The 22,526-nt window shown below is 39.9% G+C and overlaps 1 long non-coding RNA gene across 1 annotated transcript in view; it reads left to right on the top strand.

Moving 5' to 3' along the window:
* The window catches only part of LOC111821653 (uncharacterized), a 79,042-nt gene extending 56,697 nt beyond the window's left edge, over window positions 1-22,345 (top strand). Inside the window, exons 3-4 of the long non-coding RNA XR_002824995.1 lie at window positions 17,422-17,593; window positions 22,256-22,345. This is a non-coding gene — a long non-coding RNA (uncharacterized LOC111821653). The remainder of the gene's footprint in view (window positions 1-17,421; window positions 17,594-22,255) is intronic.
* Window positions 22,346-22,526: the final 181 nt, after the last annotated feature.

Raw genomic sequence — 22,526 nt, 5'->3', positions numbered from 1 at the left:
ACCACTCACCAAAGTAGGATGCAGAACATTTTCTTAATAAACTGCTATGCCAATTGACCTAGATGTCCCCTGAAATCATGGTTCCCAGACCCCCACCACTGCTACTCTGTCCGTTGAAGTGTTTGATTATATTCAGGGGAACTTCTTAGCTTTGGTTTAGTCCAGTTGTGCTGACTTCCCCGTAGTGTGTGCTGTCCTTCCCTTGACCTAAGATAATTCCTGTCTACTATCTAGTTAGTGAATACCTCTCACCTCCCTCCCCAACCCCGTAACTATCAAAGAATGTTTTCTTCTGTGTTTAAACATTTTCTTGAGTTCTTATAATAGTGGTCTTATATAATATTTGTCCTTCTGTGACTGACTAAATTCACTCAACATAATGCCCTCCATATTCCTCCTTGTTATAAGATGTTTCATGGCTTCATCATTGTTCTTTATCATTGTGTAGTATTCCATTGTGTGGGTATACCATAATTTGTTTATCCATTCGTCCATTGATGAGCACCTAGGTTGTTTCCATCTTTTTGCTATTGTGAACAGTGCTGCAATGAACATGAGTGTGCATATATCTATTGGTGTGACGGCTCTTATTCCTTTAGGATGTATTCCAAGAAGTGGGATTGCTGGATTGTATGGTACTTCTATCTCTAGTTTTTAAGGAAGTGCCAAATCTATTTCCAAAGTGGTTGTACCATTCTACATTCCCACCAGCAGTGTATAAGTGTTCTAGTCTCTCCACAACATCTCCAACATTTATGATTTTGTGTTTTTTGGATTAATGCTAGCCTTGTTGGGGTGAGATGATTCTCATCGTAGTTTTGATTTACATTTCTCTAATGGCTAATGATCATGAGCATTTCTTCATGTGTCTGTTAGCCGCCTGAATATCTTTTTTGGCGAAGTGCCTGTTCATATCCTTTGCCCATTTTTTAATTGGGTTATTTATCTTTTTGTTATTGAGGTTTTGCAGTATCTTGCAGATTCTAGAGATTAGATGCTGATCGGATTTGTCGTAGCCAAAAATTTTTTCCCAGTCTGTAGGCTGTCTTTTTACTCTTTTGGTGAAGTCTTTTGATGAGCCTAAGTGTTTGATTTTTAGGAGCTCCCACGTATCTAGTCTCTCTTCTGGTGCTTGTGCATTGTTACTTATGGTTTGTATTCTATTTATGCCATGTATTAGGGCTCCTAGCATTGTCCCTATTTTTTCTTCCCTGATCTTTATCATTTTAGATTTTATATTTAGGTCTGTGATCCATTTTGAGTTAGTTGTTTGTGCATGGTGTGAGGTATGGTCTTGTTTCATTTTTTTGCAGATTGATATCCAGTTATGTCAGCACCTTTTGTTAAAGAGACTGTCTTTTCTCCCAGTGAACAGACTTCGGGCCTTTGTCAAATATGAGCTGCTCATAGGTGGATGAATTTATGTTTGGATTCTCAATTCTGTTCCATTGGTCTATGTATCTGTTGTTTACCAGTTCCAGGCTGTTTTGACTACTGTGGTGGTATAATAGGTTCTAAAATCAGGTAGTGTGAGGCCTCCCACTTTGTTCTTCTTCTTGAGTAATGCTTTATTTATCTGGAGCCTCTTCTCTTTCCATATGAAGTTGGTGATTTGTTTCTCCATCTCATTAAAAAATGGTGATGAGAAATTTGGCAGTGATTATGGGTGATGACTGCACAACATGATTAGTGTAATTCATATCACTGAATTGTACAGCTGAAAAGTGTTCAATTGGCAAACGTTGTGTTATATATATTTTTATAACACAATAAATTTAAAAATAGAATCCCTAACAATCTTACCATTGCCATGAGTTTTTTTGCCCAGAGATCTGGAGGTAAACATTCTCTTTCTTGTCATTAAGGAGCCTTGGTTGGGAAAGTATGAGATGCAGTGATACTTGAAGAGTATAATGTAGTAGCTGGTATATAGTATGTGCTAAAAATATAGCTGTTATTGTTAATATTGTTATATCAATCAAATCTTTTTTTCTATAACTGCCAAATCTGACCTTAACTTTTTCCATATTGTTTTCTTTCTTTATAATAAGGCTTCTCTCAGTGTTTGACAGCCAATCTCCTCTCATTCATTCTGAATCTATCCCTTGGTTCTGAATACCATTGGTTCCAAATCTCTTTGGGACAACAGAGTAACTTTGAAGTCTTCAACACATGACACTACATGATGATAATTTATCTGTCTCTCCTGAGATCTTTCTCCTGACTGTTCCTAGTCCCTTCACATCTTCTTCACATAACATGATTCTCTCACCATCCTGATTCCCTCCAGAAAAGATACTCTAATTTATCTATTTCTCTTTCAAAGAGTAATCCAGAACATTGACCCAGTAGTACTAACAGACTTTTCCTTATTCTGTGAAATATGCCTTCCACTGAAGGCTGGTAAGCCTCAAAAAAGGTATATACAAGTCATCCCCATCTTACTGAATTTGTTCACAGAATAACTGGAAAGTGTGATCAAACCTATTAAATAGCTAAAGTTATTTGGCTGTTCAATATTCATTTTCTTTTTTCTAAAAGCAACCCAATTTCGTTTTAAAGAACTGTCTCTTCTCCACTGGATATTGTCTGGTATGACTGTAATCAGGGGTCCTGTTTACTCTTCCCCAAGGACTGGGTAATGACACAAGCTTGGCTATTCTGCTCTTCTCTCTCTGGAATTTGGATTTTGAGCAGAAGGACAAAGATATTAAAATAGTTGGCTTTCTATCCCTTCCCACCAGGGCTCATTGATCATACTGTTCTTGCTACAAGCCTTTACTATAATTCCTGCTTTCTAGTCTCCCATTGATTCTGTGAACCTCACGTCTTTCTAATAAATCCCTTTTACTTACGTTAGCTAGAGTCACTGTCTACTGCTTACAACCAAAGACCCCTAACTAATACAACAATTGTACATGGCGGTGTGCCTGTCTACTATATAAATACTGCTACAACATCTCTCCCTAAAGGCTTCTACAATATTTATTCATACAATTTAAAGTTGTAAGTAACTCGTCTGCCTTTTAATTTTACCATAATGTCACCTGCCTTTATTTCCAGGAAGCTGAATCCACGGACTTGTTCCCATCTTCCTCTCCTTCCTACAATATGATTCTGTAATTTTTGCTAAAGAAGTCAACCAATAAAGCATATCATTTCGACTGAACATAAAAGATGAGTGGCCTTTGAAAAGGCAAATTGTCTTTTACATAGGAAGAGATCAGCTCAGCTGTGGATCTGCGGCACAGTGCTTTGTATTCTCTTCCAGGTAAAACTGGGGGAGGAGGAATCATTCCCATCTGCCAAGATGTCACTATTCTGACATGAAGTCAGATTTCATTTTCTTTCTGGGGTTGAAATGACAAAATGAAAGCAGGTATCCTAGTACAAGATTAAAATCAGTTCTTCACGTGTAGATAAAATCTTTGTCAACAAAGTGGCAAAGCAACACGAGGCAAATTTCTTTAATGTTACAGCGAGGCAATTCGGAGTCCTGTCCTGCTTGTCCTTGACCCAGATCTAGCCAGGTAACTCTCTCTGATTTGTTGGATCTGGCTTGTCTCCTTCAGCTCAGGTTTTTGTAAACTGAAACTTCATACTGCTTCCTTCCTGGTGAGATCTCAGCAGGGTTTTGTTTTCAAAGTTTTTTTTATTGTACTTTAGATGAAGTACAAATAGTTTCTCATTAAACAGTTAATACACATATTGTTTTATGACATTGGTTGACATGTCAACACTGTCCCTTCTCGACCTGGGGTACCCTATTACCAGCTTTCCTGTCCCCTCCTGCCTTCTGGTCCTTGTCGCCAGGCTGGTGTGCCCTGTTAGTTTTGTTTTGTTTTATGGGGCTGTCTAATCTTTGGCTGAATGGTGAACCCCAGGAGTGACTTCATTACTGAGCTAAAAGGGTGTCTGGGGGCCATACTCTCCGGGTTTCTCCAGTCTCTGTCAGGCCAGTAAGTCTGGCCTTTTTTTGTGAGTTAGAATTTTGTTCTACATTTTTCTCCAGCTCTGTCCAGGACACTCTGTTGTGATCCCGGTCAGAGCAGTCAATGGTGGTAGCCGGGCACCATCTAGCTGTACTGGACTCAGTCTGGTGGAGGCCGTGGTAGTTGTGGTGCATTAGTCCTTTGGACTGATCTTTCCCTTATCTTGTTTTCTTCATTCTCCTTTGCTCCCGAAGGGGTGAAACCAGTGGACTATCTTAGATGGCTGCTCACAGGCTTTTAAGACCCCAGACTCAGCAGATATTTGACTGTGTCTGTTGGGCCCTCTGGAAAGTAGATGCTGAGACAGAGTTAGCAGCACAAGAAGACTTTTTGGGTTAACACCTGTGAAAGGAAAAAGGGAGAGGAATCAGGATTCAGCAGGTCAAGTCTCAAAGAGCCGACAATCTCTGCTAATCCAACCAGGCACTCCAGAGCAAAGATCACCTGCTAGAGGAGTCCTGTTTTGGGCAGAAATGGTCAGGTCCTGGTACCCTCATCATGCAGTCATTGGTAGGATCATTGGCCCAAGAAGAACGTGGCCTCCACTCAAAATCTAAGGTGGATCTTGAAGGTGTAAACAGCTGTGGGCTGCAGTTGTTGAACTCCTTGTAGTTGAATGGTGAGTTCTTTCATGAAGGGGGATCCAAGGGGTGCATACTAAATTCATTCATGGCAAAATTGTTCAGTGCATGGACTCTGGAGCCAGACAGTCCTGGTTTGAATCCCAGCTCCAACACTTGCTCACTGGGTGAACTTAGAAAATTCATTAAACCTCCCTGTGCCTCATACTCCTCATTTATAAAGTGGAGATATCAGTAATAACCTTAGAGAGTTATTGTGAGGCTCAAATGAGTTAATACATGCAAGGCACTTAGAAAAATGTTTGACGTATTATAAATGCACAAGATATGTTTTCTATTATTTATTTCTACCACTCGTCAGTTTGTCATACTGTGGTGGCTTGCATGTTGCTATGATGTTAGAAGCTATGCCATCGGTTATTTCAAATACCAGCAGAGTCACCCACGGTGGATAGGTTTCAGCAGAGCTTCCAGACTACGATAGACTAGGAAGAAAGGCCTGGTGATCTACTTCTGAAAATTAGCCTATGAAAACCTTATGGATCACAACAGAATATTGTCTGATACAGTGTGGAAGATGAGCCTCCTAGGTTGGAAGGCACTCAAAATACACACGGCCAAAACAATGGACTTGAACATACCAATGGTTATGAAAATGGCCCAGGACCAGCAACGTTTTGTTCTGTTGTACATGTGGTCACCATGAGTGGGAGCAGACTCAATGGCAACCAACGACATTATTTTATTCATTGAATGTCAATTGTGTACCAGTCCCTGTTGACCTATCTTGCAGGAGCATTCTAATTATCTTCTCTGAAATAACTCATTTACCTGTGAAGCAATGATTACAACTTACCTTTTACTGAAAATGTATCTAAGACTTGGAAGACACCAGCTAATGCCCTGAATACTAATCAGTGGCAGACCTGTGACCAAGGACTGGGTTTATGCCTTGAGCGCAGACTTACTATTTCTGGTTTTTAATTTTCCTTAAGAGATTATTTTATTTTTCCTTAAGAGAATAACTTTGGTCTTAGAGACTAACTGCAATGCAGAAGACTCTCAGCTTTAAATGTAAGGCTTCCATTTAGTTCTATGTTGAGGCAAACCAAAGAAACACTTTCTAAACCTAAGCAGACCCATATGCTGCACTTTCAGGAGTTATGGAGAAAAAACTTCCTTTAAGGAAGTCCGCTAAATGCTGCCAGGGAGACATTTTATTTACTTAGAAAACACTTTAAAAATACTAATCCTGATGGCGTAGTAGTTAAGTGCTATGGCTGCTAACCAAAAAGGCTGGCAGTTCAAATCCACCAGGGGCTCCTTGGAAACTCTACGCAGCAGTTCTACTCTGTCCTATAGGGTTGCTATGAGTTGGAATTGACTCTACGGGCAACAGGTTTGGTTTGCTTTTTGGTTGTTGTGGAGTTCCTGGAGTCTTAAAAACTTGCCAGCAGCCATCCAAGGCACAACAATTGGTCTCTATTCTCCTGCAGCAACAGAGGAAGAAGGAGAGTCAGGAATAGAAGGAGGATATGGAATGTGAGGCTAATTGCTTCCATGAACAACTGCCTCCTTTGCCATGAGACCAGAAGAATTGGATGATGCCTGGCTATCATTACCAGTTTGATCAAAGATTCTATAGATTTCAAATGCTCATGGACTCCAGACTTTCTGGAGTCATGAAAGCTTAATGAACCCCTGAAACTACTGCCATGAGATCATCTTTAAAACTTAAATCAAAAATATCCCCTGAAGTCTTCTTAAATCCAAATAACAGTTTAGCTTAACTAGTAAAAAATGTCTGCCTTGAGCATTACCCTCTTTTAAGAACTATCTATATGGGATCAAACTGACAAAAGTAACTGGAAAGATTAGATAGGAATCTTAGGGGCAGTGAGTTTATGTTAATGGGATAGGAGTAACTCAGGTGGGTGAGAATGGTTGTACAACTCGAAGAATGTAATCAGTATCACTGATTACATATAGAAACTGTTGACTTGGTGTATGTTTTGCTGTGAGTATCCTCAACAACAACAACCAAAACTTAGAAGTCCCAGGCATTATTCTAAATGTTTTACAAATATCACTGACTTTAATCCTTAGAACTATTATGTAAGTGCTTGATGTAAGTACTATCAATACCCCCACTTTATAGCCATAATCCTTGAGGTCCAGTGAGGTTACATAAATTGTCCCAGGACAGAAGCTTTTAAGAGGCCGAGTTGGAATTTGAACTCAGGAAGAGTTTGTGTATCCAGGGTTTGTGTTCTTAACTATCACACATACTGCCTCCTTAGTAGGTGCTCATCATTAAAAGGCATTCTTTGCTTCCCATAGCCCTATTGTGAGGAGTCCTTTGAAAACAAACCCCTGAAAGGAAGGTCCTAATTTACTCTGGGGCTGAAGAGTCATCCACCTTGCTCTTGAGAAGACCCCTTAAGTTATGACTATGAATGTGTGTCACTTTGGGACTTTAATTTGAAACCTTGTAATGGAGCAAGGATAAATTAAGAATGAAGCAAGGATGGCGAGACTATGTCTCACGTACTTTGGACATCTTATCAGGAAGGATCAGTCCCTGGAGAAGGACATCATAATTGGTAAAGTAGAGGGTCAGTGAAAAAAAGGAAGACCCTCAACGAGATGGATTGACACAGGGGCTGCAACAGTGGACTCAAGCACAACAATTGTGAGGATGGTGCAGGACCAGGCAGTGTTTTGTTCTGTTGTACGTAGGGTCGCTATGAGTCGGAACCGACTCAATGGCACCTAATAACAACAACAACAACAATGGAGTCTACCTGAACTGTTACTGGTTCCTTGGATTCAATGTGCCGACTGCCTGGCAAAACAGTTGGGTCGAGTTGTCAAGCCTAAAGCCACATCTGAGGGCAATAAAAATGATTGCTAGTGACAAGGATGATATATCTCCAAGAGTGATGAAAGATTTTGGAGTTAGAAACACCAATTTGCCTTAGGTTTATTATTATTTAAATTGTTCAAAATTATGTGTTTTCCTTTTTTTTTTTTCTGGCTTTAAATCCTAGGATGGCTATTTTTTTTTGGGTGCATGTATTTATATGTGTGTGTTTTCTGTGCTTCACTTATAGTACATGGAATAATGCCAAATTGCTATACAGCAGAATAAAAACACTAGATCTTCATATCAGACTGACACGATTTACAGCAGATTTCAGAGAGCAAAATCCTAGTCCAAAAAGAAGAAAGAGGAAAGACATGTAAAATCCTCACAAAGGGAGAAGATTCAGGATTAACTAAAACCCACTCAATGTTACTGAAATGGGAATTGAATAATCTGAATTCTAATTCTAGCTCTTCTACAAATTGGTTGTTTATGACTTTAGGCAAAAAAAGACATTTAATTTCTCTGGCCCTGCACTGGTTTGTTCATTAGTAATTTCTCCAATAATCTCAACCTCAATAAGTTGTAGAATTTTGAGGAAAAGTTTGGTCATGGTATAGCATTCTAAAGGGGACAAAAGTAAACCAGTATTTATTATATTGATTCTTTTTTTTTCTTTCTGTTCATTGCAAAGCTGTATGTGCTACCGTCTAATCAATCTGAGACAAACTACTCTGCAGTACCATTTACAATGGGAAATGAAGTAGATGGTAAATCACTGAATAAATTTTATAGAAACGAATGATTATAATAATATCATTTCTAATGGCGTTCTTAATTCAGTTCTGGAGGCAGGTTGGACAGGTGAAGTCAGGGGGCTATTATATCGATCTATGGAGTCTCACTTGATAATCTTTTATAGAAGCCTGATAGTCACAGTGAGAAGTATTTTTTTTATTCAACAAGCATACCATCTTTCTTCCCATGTCTTCCTTTCTCCCACTGTTTTTTGCAACTGTCAATAACAGAGTGAAGCTGCACATAAACCAAGCTTTCTGTGTTTTATCTTTAAAAAAAGAAAGCAAGAGCTAGAGAAGAAGAATACCATAGTACATATTAATTTTGTAAAAGCCATCACAGAGAGAAATTAAGGTTTTGCTTTAACAACATAATAACATTTATTTAATTCATTAATTCTTTTAGACAACCAGTATTTCTTGGGCACCTATTACGTGTCTAGGCACTATGCCAGGTATCAGGGATACAGTGGTGAGTGAAAATACATCTTACCTTCCGTGGGGTAGTCAGACAATAATAAAATAATTTCACGAGAATATAATTATAAGCAGTGGCACATATTATAAAGGAAAAATACAGACAGCTTTATCAGGACATATACTTGAGGGGGGCTGCCCTAGTGTGGGGCAAGAGGTTAGGGAAGGTTTATCTGAGGAATTAACCTTTAAGCTCAATGATTCCACGAAAGTACAGTCTATTTTGCTACCGTGATGCATGTTTCTGTAAGTCGAATTGACTCATACATGATTGGTAAATTGGGGAATGATGTCAGTAAAAACAGAAGGTCACATTGGTTGATGACGTAAATTTTCCCAGGATATTAACTACAACCAAGCGATGCAGTTGAAGGCAAAGTGCACGCCCAGAGCCGAACACAGCAAGTTGTGGGACAATCCAGCAATCTACACGTCACCCATTCACCATGTTATTACTCCCCTGGGTTTTGGACATGTGCTCTGTTTTTGAAGTACTTATTGTGTGGTTCTTTCCGATCTTTGGGCTTTATGCCATTATCTCTCTATAAATCAGAAGCCTCAATCCTTCACACCCTTTCTTCTTACAAACATCACCTTTTGGGGCAATTCCCATATTTATTGTAGCATTTTTTATTTATTGGGAATATGATGTCTTTTTAAATGGGCTAGTATTTTCGTCCTTTTTCATAAATAATATTTTGTTGTGTTTTTGGTGAAAGTTTACACAGCAAATTATGTTCCCATTTACAATTTCTATACGTATTGTTCAGTGACATTGGTTATGTTTTTCACAGTGTGTCAATATTCTCATTATTTCCATTCTGATTGTTCAGGTTCCATTAATCTAGCTTCCTTGCTCCTCTCGCCCCTTACCTTCTTATCTTTGCTTTAGGGTAAATGTTCACTGTTTGGTCTCATATACAGGCAGTCCCTGGGTTATGGATGAAATCTGTTCCTAAGTTTGTCTTTAAGTCAAATTTGTAGGTAAGTGGGATAGGTAAATTTGGTTCTTATTTAGTGTCAATTAGAAAATGTTTGTCTTGGTATATGATATATATTTTATCTTTCTATGCATATAAAACACTTAAGAAGCTCTTCCAAACTGCGCAATGTTTTCATCAGCATAACGAAGTAGTGCATACGTTTGTTATTGTGAACCATTGTATTTAACTCAAATTTTTAATATAACAGGCTTTATGGTACAAGTTGTCCGTAAGTTGGACTTTCATAACCCGGAGATTGCCTGTAGATGATTTTTTAAAGAAGCACTGTACTCACTGGTGATATTGTTTATTTTATAAGCCAATCTGTTATTTAGCTGAAAAGTAACCTCTGGGAGTAGTTTCAGTTCCAAGATTAAAGGATATCTCAGGGCAATAGTCTCAGGGGTTCCTCCAGTCTCTACTGGTCCAGTAAGTCTGGACTTTTCTAAGAATTTAAGTTTTATTCCACATTTTTCTTCCATTCTATCCAGGACCATCTATTGCGTCCCTGGTCAGAATGGTCAGTAGTGGTAGCTGGGCACCATCTATTTCTTCTGGTCTCAGTATAGATTAGGCTGTGATTTGCGTGGGCTATTTAGTCTTGTAGACTAGTTTCTTCGAGTCTTTGGTTTCAATGGCAGTGGGTATATACATATTATTATATATTACGTATTGTATATTCTAAACCAAAACCACACCTGTTGCCATTGAGCTGATTCTGACTCAGCAACTCTATAGGACAGAGTAGGGTCTCCAAGGAGTGGCTGGTGGATTCAAACTGCTGACCTTTTGGTTAGCAGCCATAGCTCTTAACCACTGCGCCACTGGGCTCCATATTGTATATTAGCTCGTTGTTGTTGTTAGATGCTGTCGAGACGGTTCCAACTCATAGCAACCCTATGCACAACAGAACTAAACACTGCCCAGTCCTGCGCCATCCCAACAATTGTTGCTATGCTTGAGCCCGTTGTTGCAGCCACTGTGTCAGTCCATCTTATTGAGGGTCTTTGCTTTATTTGGCTGACCCTCTACTTTACCAAGCATGATGTCCTTCTCCAGGACTAATCCCTCCTGATAACATGTCCAAAGTCTGTGAGATGTAGTTTCGCTATCCTCGCTTCAAAGGAGCATTCTGGTTGTATTTCTTCCAAGACAGATTTGTTTGTTCTTTTGGCAGTCCATGGTATATTCAGTATTCTTCGCCATCACCACAATTCAAAGGCATCAATTCTCCTTCCGTCTTCCTTATTCATTGTCCAGCTTTCGCATGCATATGAGGCAATTGAAAACACCATGGCTTGGGTCAGGGTCAGGCGCACCTTTGTCCTCAAGGTGACATCTTTGCTTTTCAACACTTTAAAGAGGTCTTTTGCAGCCAATTTGCCCAATGCGATGCGTCTTTTGATTTCTTGACTACTGCTTCCGAGGGGGTTGATTGTGGATCCAAATAAAATGAAATCTTTGACAACTTCAATCTTTTCTCTGTTTATCATGATGTTGCTTATTGGTCCAAAATATATTAGCTACATATTATTATATATTTTATTGTTATATTTATATTTTGCTAGATTTTGTTGTATTTCTTTAAAGAGTATTGGACTTTGTTCCAGCATGTAATTAGGTTACAAGCAGATTAGATCAGTCAGGCCTTGTTTTTAAACTCGTCCATGGTAAAAGTCTAGAGTAACCTTTCTTTAAGGTTAATTTTGCCCCACTACAAGGTGTGGCCCTCGTGGGATCTCAACTGAATGCTCTGTGTATTCATCAACGTCTCTCTATTCTGGCTGCTGGGACCTTGAAAGATTCCCAGTCCTGTGTGAACTCTGGGAATTGTCCTGCTTTATACCAAAAAACAAACCCACTGCTGCCGAGTCGATTCTGACCCCTATCGACCCCATAAGCTTTCCGAGGCTGTAAATCTCTGTGGAAGCAGACTACCACATCTTACTTCCCAGAAGCCACTGGTAGTTTTGAACCCCCGACCTTCTTGTTAGCAGTCGGTGGTTTAACACTGCGCCACCAGGACTCCTTTCCTGCTTTATACCCCCCTGATTATTATTCTTTCCCCAGAAATTGACTTTATCTGGTCTTGCGGAATTTTATCCTATACATGTGCAGATTGATATTAAATCCAAGACTCAAGTGGATTTCTGGTGCTCTTTCTCTGTGTAGCTTCCTTTTCTGTAGGAGCCCTGGTAGCACACTGGTTAAAGCACTCAGCTACTAACTGAAAGGTTGGCAGTTCGAACCCCTCAGCTGCTCTGTGGGAGAAAGCTGTGGCAGTCTGCTTCCGTAAAGATTTACACCCTTGGAAACCCTATGAGACAGTTCTACTCTATCATACAGGGTTGTTATGAGTAGGAATTATCTCAATGGTGGCAGGTTTTTAGTTAAGAGTAGTTCTGGAATGATTCTCTGAGGGACACAGTGGTAGATATGTTAGGAAAATAGAAGACACTTGAGTTCTGGAACAACGAGGGGCCTTCTGATTACCCTGACATGCTCATCTGAATGATTATTTGGCTGTCAGGTTAGCAAAGGCCCACTCATTTTTGTAAACATGGGGAGGGCAGTAAATAAAAACTTTAATAATTAACTCAACACTTGAAAATATGTTTACACTGGGAAAGTACAGTGTATTGTTAACTTGTGAGGATTAAATGAATTAATACATGAAAAGTGCTTAGAACATAGTGAGTACGTAAGGGTAAACTGTTATTACATGTGGTACTCATTGATTGAAATAATCCTTGGCTGTCTCCAGAGTCAATCATTCATTAGGAACTGGGGAGTTTATGGAATCCCTGGATGGTGCAAATGGCTAAAGTGCTCGACTGCTACTGAAAGGTTGAAGGTTCGAATCCACGCAGAGATGCCTCAAAAGAAAGTCCTGGTAATCTACTTCTAAAAAATCAGCCATTGAAAACCTTGAGGAACACAGTTCTACTAATACACATAGGGTTACCATGAGTTGGAATCAACTCCACCTCAACTGGGTTTTTTTTTGTTTGGGTAGTTTGTATATAGACAGAGGTTTGTTCTGAGTAACCCATTTTCAGAGCTTTAACTATTTGGACCATAAAACTTCATTCTGCAATGATTAACATGCTCATTTCTCTCCCATACTAAGAAAATGATACGAACTCCACTTTAGCTATATATTTTTTCTTTCCTTTTTCCTTCTTATTTTAGCTAAGTTTCTTAAAAGAATAAGTGGCTCCTACTGACTGGTGAGAAATGATGGTTAAATACTTAGGAATTTGGTAAGCTGGTTGATAAACCATTGGAAGCTTGAAAATGGCCATGCTGGAAGTATTTACATCACAGAAATGGGCAAAAATTACAAATCAGGGCTTTGTCCTTCTATATCCCAGAGATCTGGTTTACCAGCACACCATGGGAATACCGTAAATTCATTCTACCTACTTCTAGTGTCTCATTCATTGCTCAAATCACTGGAATTTGTCTTCCAACCCAGTAATTTCCTTAAAAAAGCTCACAACCAAAATGCCAAATTTTGCATAAATGCATTTCACCTCCTTCTTAAGAATCAGAAACACCCTTTTCTTCCCCCACTGCCATCTAGTCGCTTCCAACTCACGGTGACCTCATAGGACAGACCAAACGCCCCATCGGGTTTCCAAGGCTGTAAATCTTTACAGAAGCAGACTGCCACATCTTTCTCCCGCAGAGCAGCCAGTGGGTTGTTAGCTGCTAACCTTTCAGTTAGCAGCCTAGCGCTTTACCCACTGTGCCACTAGAGCTCCTTCAGAAACACTCCAATCCCTGAATAAGATTCTTTTGCAAATGCTTTCCTTGGGGCACTCTCAGTAAGTAGCTCAATTCATTGATTTTCCTATTGCTTCCTTAGGACTTGTCACCAAATTTGGGGGTGCTCCTTTTTTGAGACCTGTGGTCCACAATGCACTAACCACAACAACAGCTCTGGAGGGTGGTGTGTGTGCCTGAGGGAAGGGGCAGGAATTGCAGCGAGCAGCAGTGTTTGCAGCCACCATTCTCACTGGGTCATCCAGAGGGGGCTGAGGGAATGCAGAGCCACCACAGGTGTTACGATTGGCTTCACTCCATGCACTCAATGTTCCCGATCACACCTACTCGCTTACAGACACGATTTATTTTGTAGATTATCTCTAGCTCTGGCAAAACTTAATCTTCCTGGCTTTCCTGCGCCCTCGAGGGTGCGATTGGATATCTTTCCCCATCCATCAGGTAAATGAATCCCCAAAAAGGCCAACAAATCTTAAATATAATTGGGAAGATAAATCTACTGCAAATAATAATATCTTCCAATACAAAAACAAATGCAAAGGATTTTTGGATTCTCTTTGCTGCTGTACATTATGGATAGCATAGATGATGAGCTGACTCTCACGGTGCTGACTTGTGCATTATGTCTGTAATTCTTCGCCCCGTTCCCTAAAATGATTTCATATACTGGCAATTACATTTCGGCTGCTTTCAACATGGCACCTTAGCTGTCTTTTCTGAGTGTTATCTTTTAATTCTTCCTACCAAATGAGTTTTAGATTTCAAATGTTATATGTTTATGTCATCTTAGTAAAGCATTTCCCCACCTCACGACACGTACACGTTCTAACTTACTTTGTAAGAAATTAGAGCAATGTCCTTATTTAGAACATTTCCATTTCTTTCTGACATTTAGTAAGCTTTAGAGAAAACTGATGAGGATGGCTTGCTGTCTTCAAGTTACATCAGTTTTTAGTGAAATTGAATGAGAATACATTAAACTTATTTTTAGAATGTTCCTTCTTATAAATGTATCATGTACGTCATAGAGACTTAGCAGCCCCACTAATGTGGGAAGTGAAGTTGTCAGATATCACTCCCTTCGCAGGGTCAAGACTAATTGAAACTTAGACAGGGAAACAGGGGACCACTAAAGAAAACTCCAAGTGATTCAAAGAGTTGTATTTATAAACCTCTGAGTCAATAATGATTCAGCACTGAAGCACAGTGCTAAGGACACTGTTTGGTTAAGGTGACAGTGGTGTGAAATTACATCTGGGACCACTTGCAGCTCTTATTTGGCATTTGGATAGGCAAAACATTTGGCACAAAACCTGTTCACTGTAGGTTCATTTGTATAACTCTTCATGAACTTGAGAAATAAGCTTGCCTTCCCAAATTCTTCCTCCCTATTGGTTTTTTTAAATAATAAAAACAGAAAAAAGGCATCCCATTTAAATTCACTCGAAATTAAAATTTGATGTCTAATTAGATTTTTAAAAAACTGAAATAGTATTTCTTGTTTTTTTTTTTTTTAAATAATATTTTATTTTGTTTTTGGTAAAGGTTTACACAGCAGTTTAGGTTCCCATTCAACAATTTCTATGCAAGTTGTTTAGTGACATTGATTACATTCTTCATAATGTGCGAACATGTTTAAAATTTCCATTCTAGTTGTTCTGTTTCCATTAATCTAGTTTCCCTGCTCCCTTACATTCTCATCTTTGTTTTAAAGTAATTGTTGACTGTTTGATCTCATATACCCCACTGCCATGGAGTCGATTCCTACTCATAGCGACCCCATAGGGTTTCCAAGGCTGTAAATCTCTAGGGAAGCAAACTGCCGCGTCTTTCTCTCAAGGAGCCACTGGTGGTTTTGAGCTGCCGACCTTTTGGTTAGCAGTTGATCACTTTAACCACTGTACCATCAGGGCTCCTTGGTCTCATATAGGTGATTTTTTAAAGGAATACAGTACTTATGGTGATATTCATTATTTTTTGAACCAATTTAGCTTCCAGGGTGACTTCAGGGGTTAGTTTCGGTTTAAAGTTTGAAGAATATCTTAAAGCAATAGTCTTGGGGAGTCCTCCAGTCTCAACCAGTCCTGTAGGTCTTTTTTCTTTTTTTAAGGAATTTGAGGTCCTGTTCCACATTTTTCTCCCCTTCTATCAGGGTCCATCTATTGTAGCACTGATTAGAACGATCAGTTGTTTTTATTGCTGTGTGCTGTTGAGCCGATTCTGACTCATAGCAACCCTATAAGAGAGAGTAGAACTGCCTCCTAGGGTTTCCAAGCCTGTAAATCTTTACAGGAGCAGACTGCCACATCTTTTCCCCCTGGAGTGGCTGGTAGGGTCGAACCACCCATCTTTTGGTTAGCAGCTGAGCACTCAACTACTGCACCACCAGGGCCCTTTAGAATGGTCAGTAGTGGTAGCATTTTTGAGGTTTATACCAGATGCATTACAACTATGTGCTGTTAGTCTTCTCATACCCATTTTATAAACGATGAAACTTGCTGGAGGTAACACAGCTAGAAAACCATTTTCAGTCAAGATTCAAACTCAGTTATTTGCTGTCAGACAGACCCAAGTCCCCTACCCCATGCTGCCTCTTGTGATAGAAATGAAATGCCAGTCTTAACCAACCAGTGGCTGCGGAGTCAACTTCAGCTCATGGCAACCTCATGTGTGTCAGAGTAGAACTGTGCACCGTAGGATTTTCAATTGCTGACTTTTAGGAAGTAGATCACCAGGTCTTTCTTCGAAGACACCTCTGGGTGGACTCAAACCATCAGCCTTTCAGTTAGCAGCTGAGCATGTTAACTGTTTGCACCATAACTAGCCCAGGCTAAATGAGCTAAAATGCTAAACTTAACTGGGGTTTAAAGTAAACTCCCCCAAATTATATAGATAAATTATGGAGAAAATTAGCAGTGGTTTTGAAATTTAGGGGGATAGAAAACATGATGTAAATGAATATGATTCTTGTCTATCTTTGGTTTGATATTGGTAAAATTATAACTTCTAATTTTCATTCTTTTTTCCTTTGAAGTTTGAAGACAGATTCAGGGCAATTTTGTCATATTTGTGACGACTACTTTATGTGCACCTGATAATTTTTCTTTTAGGATGACATTGGATTATGAGGGTTTCCTCGATAAAATATGTGGGGGACCAAGTATTCAGGGTTGTTATATAAGTTGGCAATGTGGGGACAAACTCTACCAGAGATTTTAAAAGGATTCGAAGTCATCAGGCTCAGCAACACTTTGCAAGGCAGCATGTTCTTCCAGCCTCCCAGGCCAGGACTCTGAAGGACACAGTCCCCATCCCTCCAGAGTAAATCTGGCTCCTTGAAGAACTATACCGTTTGTATAGTGCAATATTCATTTACAAAGAGAGACAAGTGACTACAGAAACATTGCATTATATCCTGTTACCATGCACAGTCCTTAGAGGTACAGAGAGGAACCAAAGAGAACAAGGGTTTCCACACTTCTGAATTTCACAGAGTAATATCTCATATATCTATACCTACATTAATTTATTTGGGGGCCATAAGGTTCGCAGGAGTCCCTGAATGGTATAAATGGTTAATGCACTTGGCTGCTAACTGAAATGTTGAAGGTTTGAGTCCACCTAGAGATGCCTCAGAAGAAAGGCCTGGTGATCTACTTCTGAAAAACCAGCCATTGAAATCCCTGTGGAGCACAGTTCTACTGTGACACACACCGGGTCGGAATTGGCTCAATGATAGCTCAACGACAGTAGGTTGTCAACTTTTTATTTTTCAAGTAAAAGCATTTAAAAAAAAAAAAAACCGCTTACCACCTACTACCATTTTATGAAAGAAAGCTGAAAAGAAGAAGGATATAATATCAGAATAACAGCAACCTTTTAAATTAAATACGTTTAGCTTCATTAAACACTCACTCTGTTGTACTTATTTCCTAGTTTTGCCTGATGGAAATTATGCCACGGATCAGCTCTCCCTATGGACTATTGCCTGACAATCCCTGAATGTAAAACACTTTGAAGTTAAACATCAGTCCCAAAACTTTGGTCCGCTCACCAGACCTGAGGGACATCTTGGAAAAAAGTGACCTAAAAAAGAAGCCCAGAACAGGTAGTCTTGCACAAGAAATGTTTGCTGTTGAAACAGAAGAGACATGAATGTTTGCCAAATCCCAAGATTGAATCTAGGCAGTGAGTTACTCTAGGTCTCTGCTAGTTTCCTGGGTCTACTGTAGCAAAGTACCACAAACTGGGTACTTAAAGCAAACTTAAAGTAACAGGAATTTATTACCTCACAGTAAGGCAGGCTAGAAGTCTGAAATTAAGGTGTCTGCAGGGCCAGGCTCTCGGGGAAGACCCTTCCTTGCCTCTTGATAGCTTCTGGTGGTTCCTGGCAATCCTTGGCGTTCCTTCACTTGTGGCAGTATAACTCCAATCACTGCCTCAGTCATTACATAGCAGTCTTCTGTCTGTGTCCGTGTCTGTCTGTGTCTCTTCTCTTTTGCTAAGGACACCAGACATACCGGATTAGGGCCCACCATAATGAACTAACGTTAACGATCATGTTTTCAAAGATCTTATTTCCAAACAAGTTTACATTCACAGGTACTAGGGGTTAGGATGTAAACATATCTTTCAGGGGAAGACAAATAATCCATAATAGTTTCCCTTCAGGACGCCCATGTCTCTTTATTGCATTGGTGTAAGCATTAGGTATGGGCATTACCATACAAGGGTCAGAATCTTTCTCCTCAGGAACCTGACAGTCTCTACTGAAAGCCCATGTTAGAAGGATCAGCCTGAGGCCATGCTAAATTGACAGTGACTGAACATTCCCTTAGGGAGGGCCCCAAAGGCTGTCCATGCTTCCCTCTGCCTTGGTGGGTCCCGTGATTCTCTGGCTGGGCGTATTTGGCCCAAGGGAGGCAGTGCAGTGTGGTGAGATCACCAGCTTTCAAGACAAGCTGATGTGGGTTGGGATCTTTATAACTAAATTTTAAACCTAAAGGCACCACTCTCCTAAGATTAATTGCACTTGAGAGGTCTATGTCAAAACATAAACATGGTCAACCATAACTGACCACATGCGTAGGTAAAACTATGAAAGCAGTTATTAAAACATCCCACTATAATACCAAGTTTGTTTTTTTTTTTTTTTTAAAGATTTCTAATGGTTTCTGCTTCATATAGTTTTTTTAAATATTTGTTGCATACATATTTATGACTTTTACATCCTTTTCGTAAATGATGACTTTATGTTTTGTAACCTTCTTCTTTGTCCTGATTAATGCTTTTAATATTAAATACTGCTTTAACCAATAATAATAGTGTTACTGTTCCCCCCTTCCTTTTTTTTCCCCTGGTATCTTGTTTGCCTATTCCTTCTTTTCAATATTAACAAAATCACTTTGTTTAAAATGTGTTTTGAAAACCGCATATATCTATTCTTTAAAAAATTTTTTTATTGTACTTTAGATGAAGGTTTACAGAACAAATAGATTCTCATGAAACAGTAGTACACATTGTTTTATGACATTGGTTAACAACCCCACGACATGTCAACCATCTCCCTTCTCGACCTTTTTTTTTTTGGTGAAAATACACACAGCCAAAGATATACCATTTCAAAAATTTCTGCATGCACAGTTCAGTGACATCAACTATGCTCTTCCAATTGTGCTGTTATTCTCACTTTAGATGAAGGTTTACAGAACAAAATCGTTTCTCATTAAATAGTTAGTACACATGTTGCTCTATGACAATGGTTAACGACCTCACAACACATCAACACTATCCTTACTCAACCTTCCCTATCACCAGTTTTCCTGTCCCCGTCTGCCTTCTAGTCCTTGTCCCTGGACTGCTGTGCCTCATTAGTCCCATTTGGTTTTATGGGGCTGTCCACTCCCTGGCTGAATGGTGGCCCTCAGAAGTGACTCTACCACTGAGCTAAAAGGGTGTCTGGGGGCCATACTCTTGGGGTTTCTCCAGTCTCCTTTAGGCCAGTAAATCTGGTCTTTTTTTGTGAGTTAGAATTTTGTTCTACATCCTCTCCAGCTCTGTTCAGAACCCTCTGTTGTGATTCTGGTCAGAGTATTCAGTGGTGGTAGCCGGGCACCATCTAGCTGTACTGGACTCAGTCTGGTGGAGGCCTTGGTAGCTGTGGTCTACTAGTCCTTCGGACTAATCCTTTCCTTGTATCCTGTTCTCTTCACTCTCCCTTGCTCCCGAAGGGATGAGACCAGTGGAGTATCTTAGATGGTTGCTCACGGGCTTTTAAGACCCCAGACGCTACTCACCAAGAAAGAATGTAGAACATTGTCTTTTTAACTGTGTTATGCCAATTGAGCTAGATGTTCCCTGAGACCATGGTCCCCACAGCCCTCTGCCCAGCAATTCAGTCCCTCGGGGAGTTTGGAAGTGTCTGTGGAGCTTCCATGACCTTTCCTTGTACAAGTTGTGCTGGCTTCCCCAGTATTGTGTACTGTCTCACGCTTCACCCAAGATACCACTTATCTATTGCCTCATATGTCCAATCTGACAAACAATGTCTTTGAAAGATGAACTCAGTCTGTTCACATTTAATTTAATACCTGATATATTTGACTTTATTTCTTTCATCTCACCTCATGGATATAATTTTTTTTCTTTCCTTACTCTGGGTGAATTGATAAAGCTATTATTCTTTCTTTTCCTTTTCATTAAATTTAGAGGTTCTATCACATTTTCCTAGCCCTGGTGGCGCAGTAGTTAAAACACTTAGCTGCTAACCAAAAGGTTGGTGGTTCGAACCTACCAGCCGTGCCCCGGGAGAAAGATGTGGCAGTCTGCGTCTGTAAAGATTTACAGGCTTGGAAACCCTATGGGGCAGTTCTACTCTGTCCTATAGGGTCACTGTGAGTTGGAATTGACTCCATGGCAGTGGGTTTGGTTGTATCACATTTTCGCCTTCTTTTAGTGGTTATGCTCCCATTCTGGTCACTTCTATGGATCCACTTATTTCTCTGCCATTAATATTAAAACAAGATACAACTATGTTTCTGCATCAGCGTGCTTTATTTTCTCAATGCTCTTTTTCACCTTTGTAACACTTTCATTTCCCTAGTCTTATCCCAGATGAAATCTTAACAAAACTTTTACTTCTCTCCTCTACTTGCTCTTTCTTCCCTTCTCCCGGTTTTGTAAGATAGTTTAGTACTTTTAGACATTTTTAGGTTGTCCCCTGTGGGATGTTTCTTCTTTTTGAATAATCATTATTTAGCGCTTATATTACACATTCCTAGTCACTCTACCATTTTCCATTTAGATTTAAGTATACAGTCATTCCTCGGTACCTATGGGGGATTGGTTCCAGGACCCCTGCAGATACCAAAATCCAAGGATGCTCAAGTCCCTTATATAAAACGGCATAGCATCTGCATATAATCTATGTACATCCTCCTGTATACTTTAAATCATCTCTACATCTCTACCGACTATAATATAAATGCTACGTAAATAGTTTTTTCATCACAATTGAAGACTTGATCTGGAAGGTAGCCTTTCTCTTCTATGAATTTCTTGAGCTGTCTGGGAACAGTGATGCTTCCTGGGCATCAGCCGATGCCATTGGCTTGTGATCTGGAAGCTGTTGACGCTGTAGCACTTTACATAGCTAGCCAGCCTAAAAGCCTTACTTGCCTTAAACTACTCCCTCTCGCTGTTCTCAACCCCCTCACACTTAGCCTTTGAGGGATTGCTTTGACCACTTATTGCTTTTTAGGAGGCATTTTTTCACAGAAACAAAGGGTGCACACAACACAAGTAGTGATTGGTTGAATCCAAGGATGTAGAACCAGCAGATACCGAGGGCAACTGTATGTATGTATAAGGGGAAAATCACATACCACACACATACATGTACATGCACATGCACACGCACATATATATATAAAGAAAGACTCATTCACATGGCTGTTTCCTCACCTCCTTGTGCCCATTTCATTGACTTACAGTAGTTCTTCAAGTATTTCCTTTGATGGAATATGTGGGTGACATAGCTCCTGTTGTTGTTGCATGCTGTTGGGTCTATTCTGACTCATAGTTACCCTATATGACAGATTAGAACTGTCCCATAGAGTTTCCTAGCCTGTGATCTTTATGAGAATGGATTGTCAGGTCTTTTATCCCGTGGAGCCACTGGTGAGTTCGAACCACCGACCTTTTGGTTGGCAGTTGAACGGTTAACTATTGAGCCACCAGGACTCCTTACCTTGCATATTTGCAGACACCTTCCTTTCATCTTGACAAGTGAATTGTGGCTCTGTCCGCAGGGGTAGGATTTGGGGTGCAGTTTTCTTTTTCCAGCGTTCTGTGGGTGTAATTCTTCTGTCTTCTTATGTCTGGTGTGTCAGTCTAATTCTAGTGTTCACTGTTTCCTTTGTACTTAACATGGTTTTTATGCCTGAAAGCTTCTAATTTTTTATGCTTGAATTCGGAAATTCTGCCAGGATATGTCCAAGTATATGTGTGTCTGTTTTCAATTCTTCCTGGAACTTGACTGTACATTTGCAGATTTGAGTCTTTCTTCAAGCCAGGGAAAGTTTCTTCTATTATTTCCTTAATTAATGCAGTCCTAAACATCTGTTCTTTATCCCTCCCTTAGAACTCCTATTATTCACATGTTAGGTCTTTGCATCTGTCCTCCAAGCCCTTTTTAAAAACTTCCCTCATGATTTCCATCTCTTTGTGCTTTTGCTGTCTGTGTTGTGATATCTTTTGCTTGATTTTACAGGCCCAAACTTAATCCCCAGCAGAGATTAGTCACTCCATCAATTCACCTGTGGAATTTGTAAATTAAAAAAATCTCTGTGAGACTTCATCAGCCTGAGACCAGAAGAACTAGATGGTGCCTGGCTACCACCAATGAACGTCCTGACAGGGAACACAACAGAGGGTCGCTGATGGAGCAGTAGAACGAAGGGATGCAGAACTCAAATACTAGTAAGAAGACCAGACTTAATGGTCTGACTAAGACTGGAGGTGCCCCGGAAAGCATGGCCCCT

Source organism: Trichechus manatus, unplaced genomic scaffold, assembly GCF_000243295.1.
Source record: "Trichechus manatus latirostris isolate Lorelei unplaced genomic scaffold, TriManLat1.0 scaffold00094, whole genome shotgun sequence".
Lineage (NCBI taxonomy): Eukaryota > Metazoa > Chordata > Mammalia > Sirenia > Trichechidae > Trichechus > Trichechus manatus.
The sequence above is the reverse complement of the archived record's forward strand: the minus strand, read 5'-3'. Positions and strand labels throughout refer to the sequence as shown.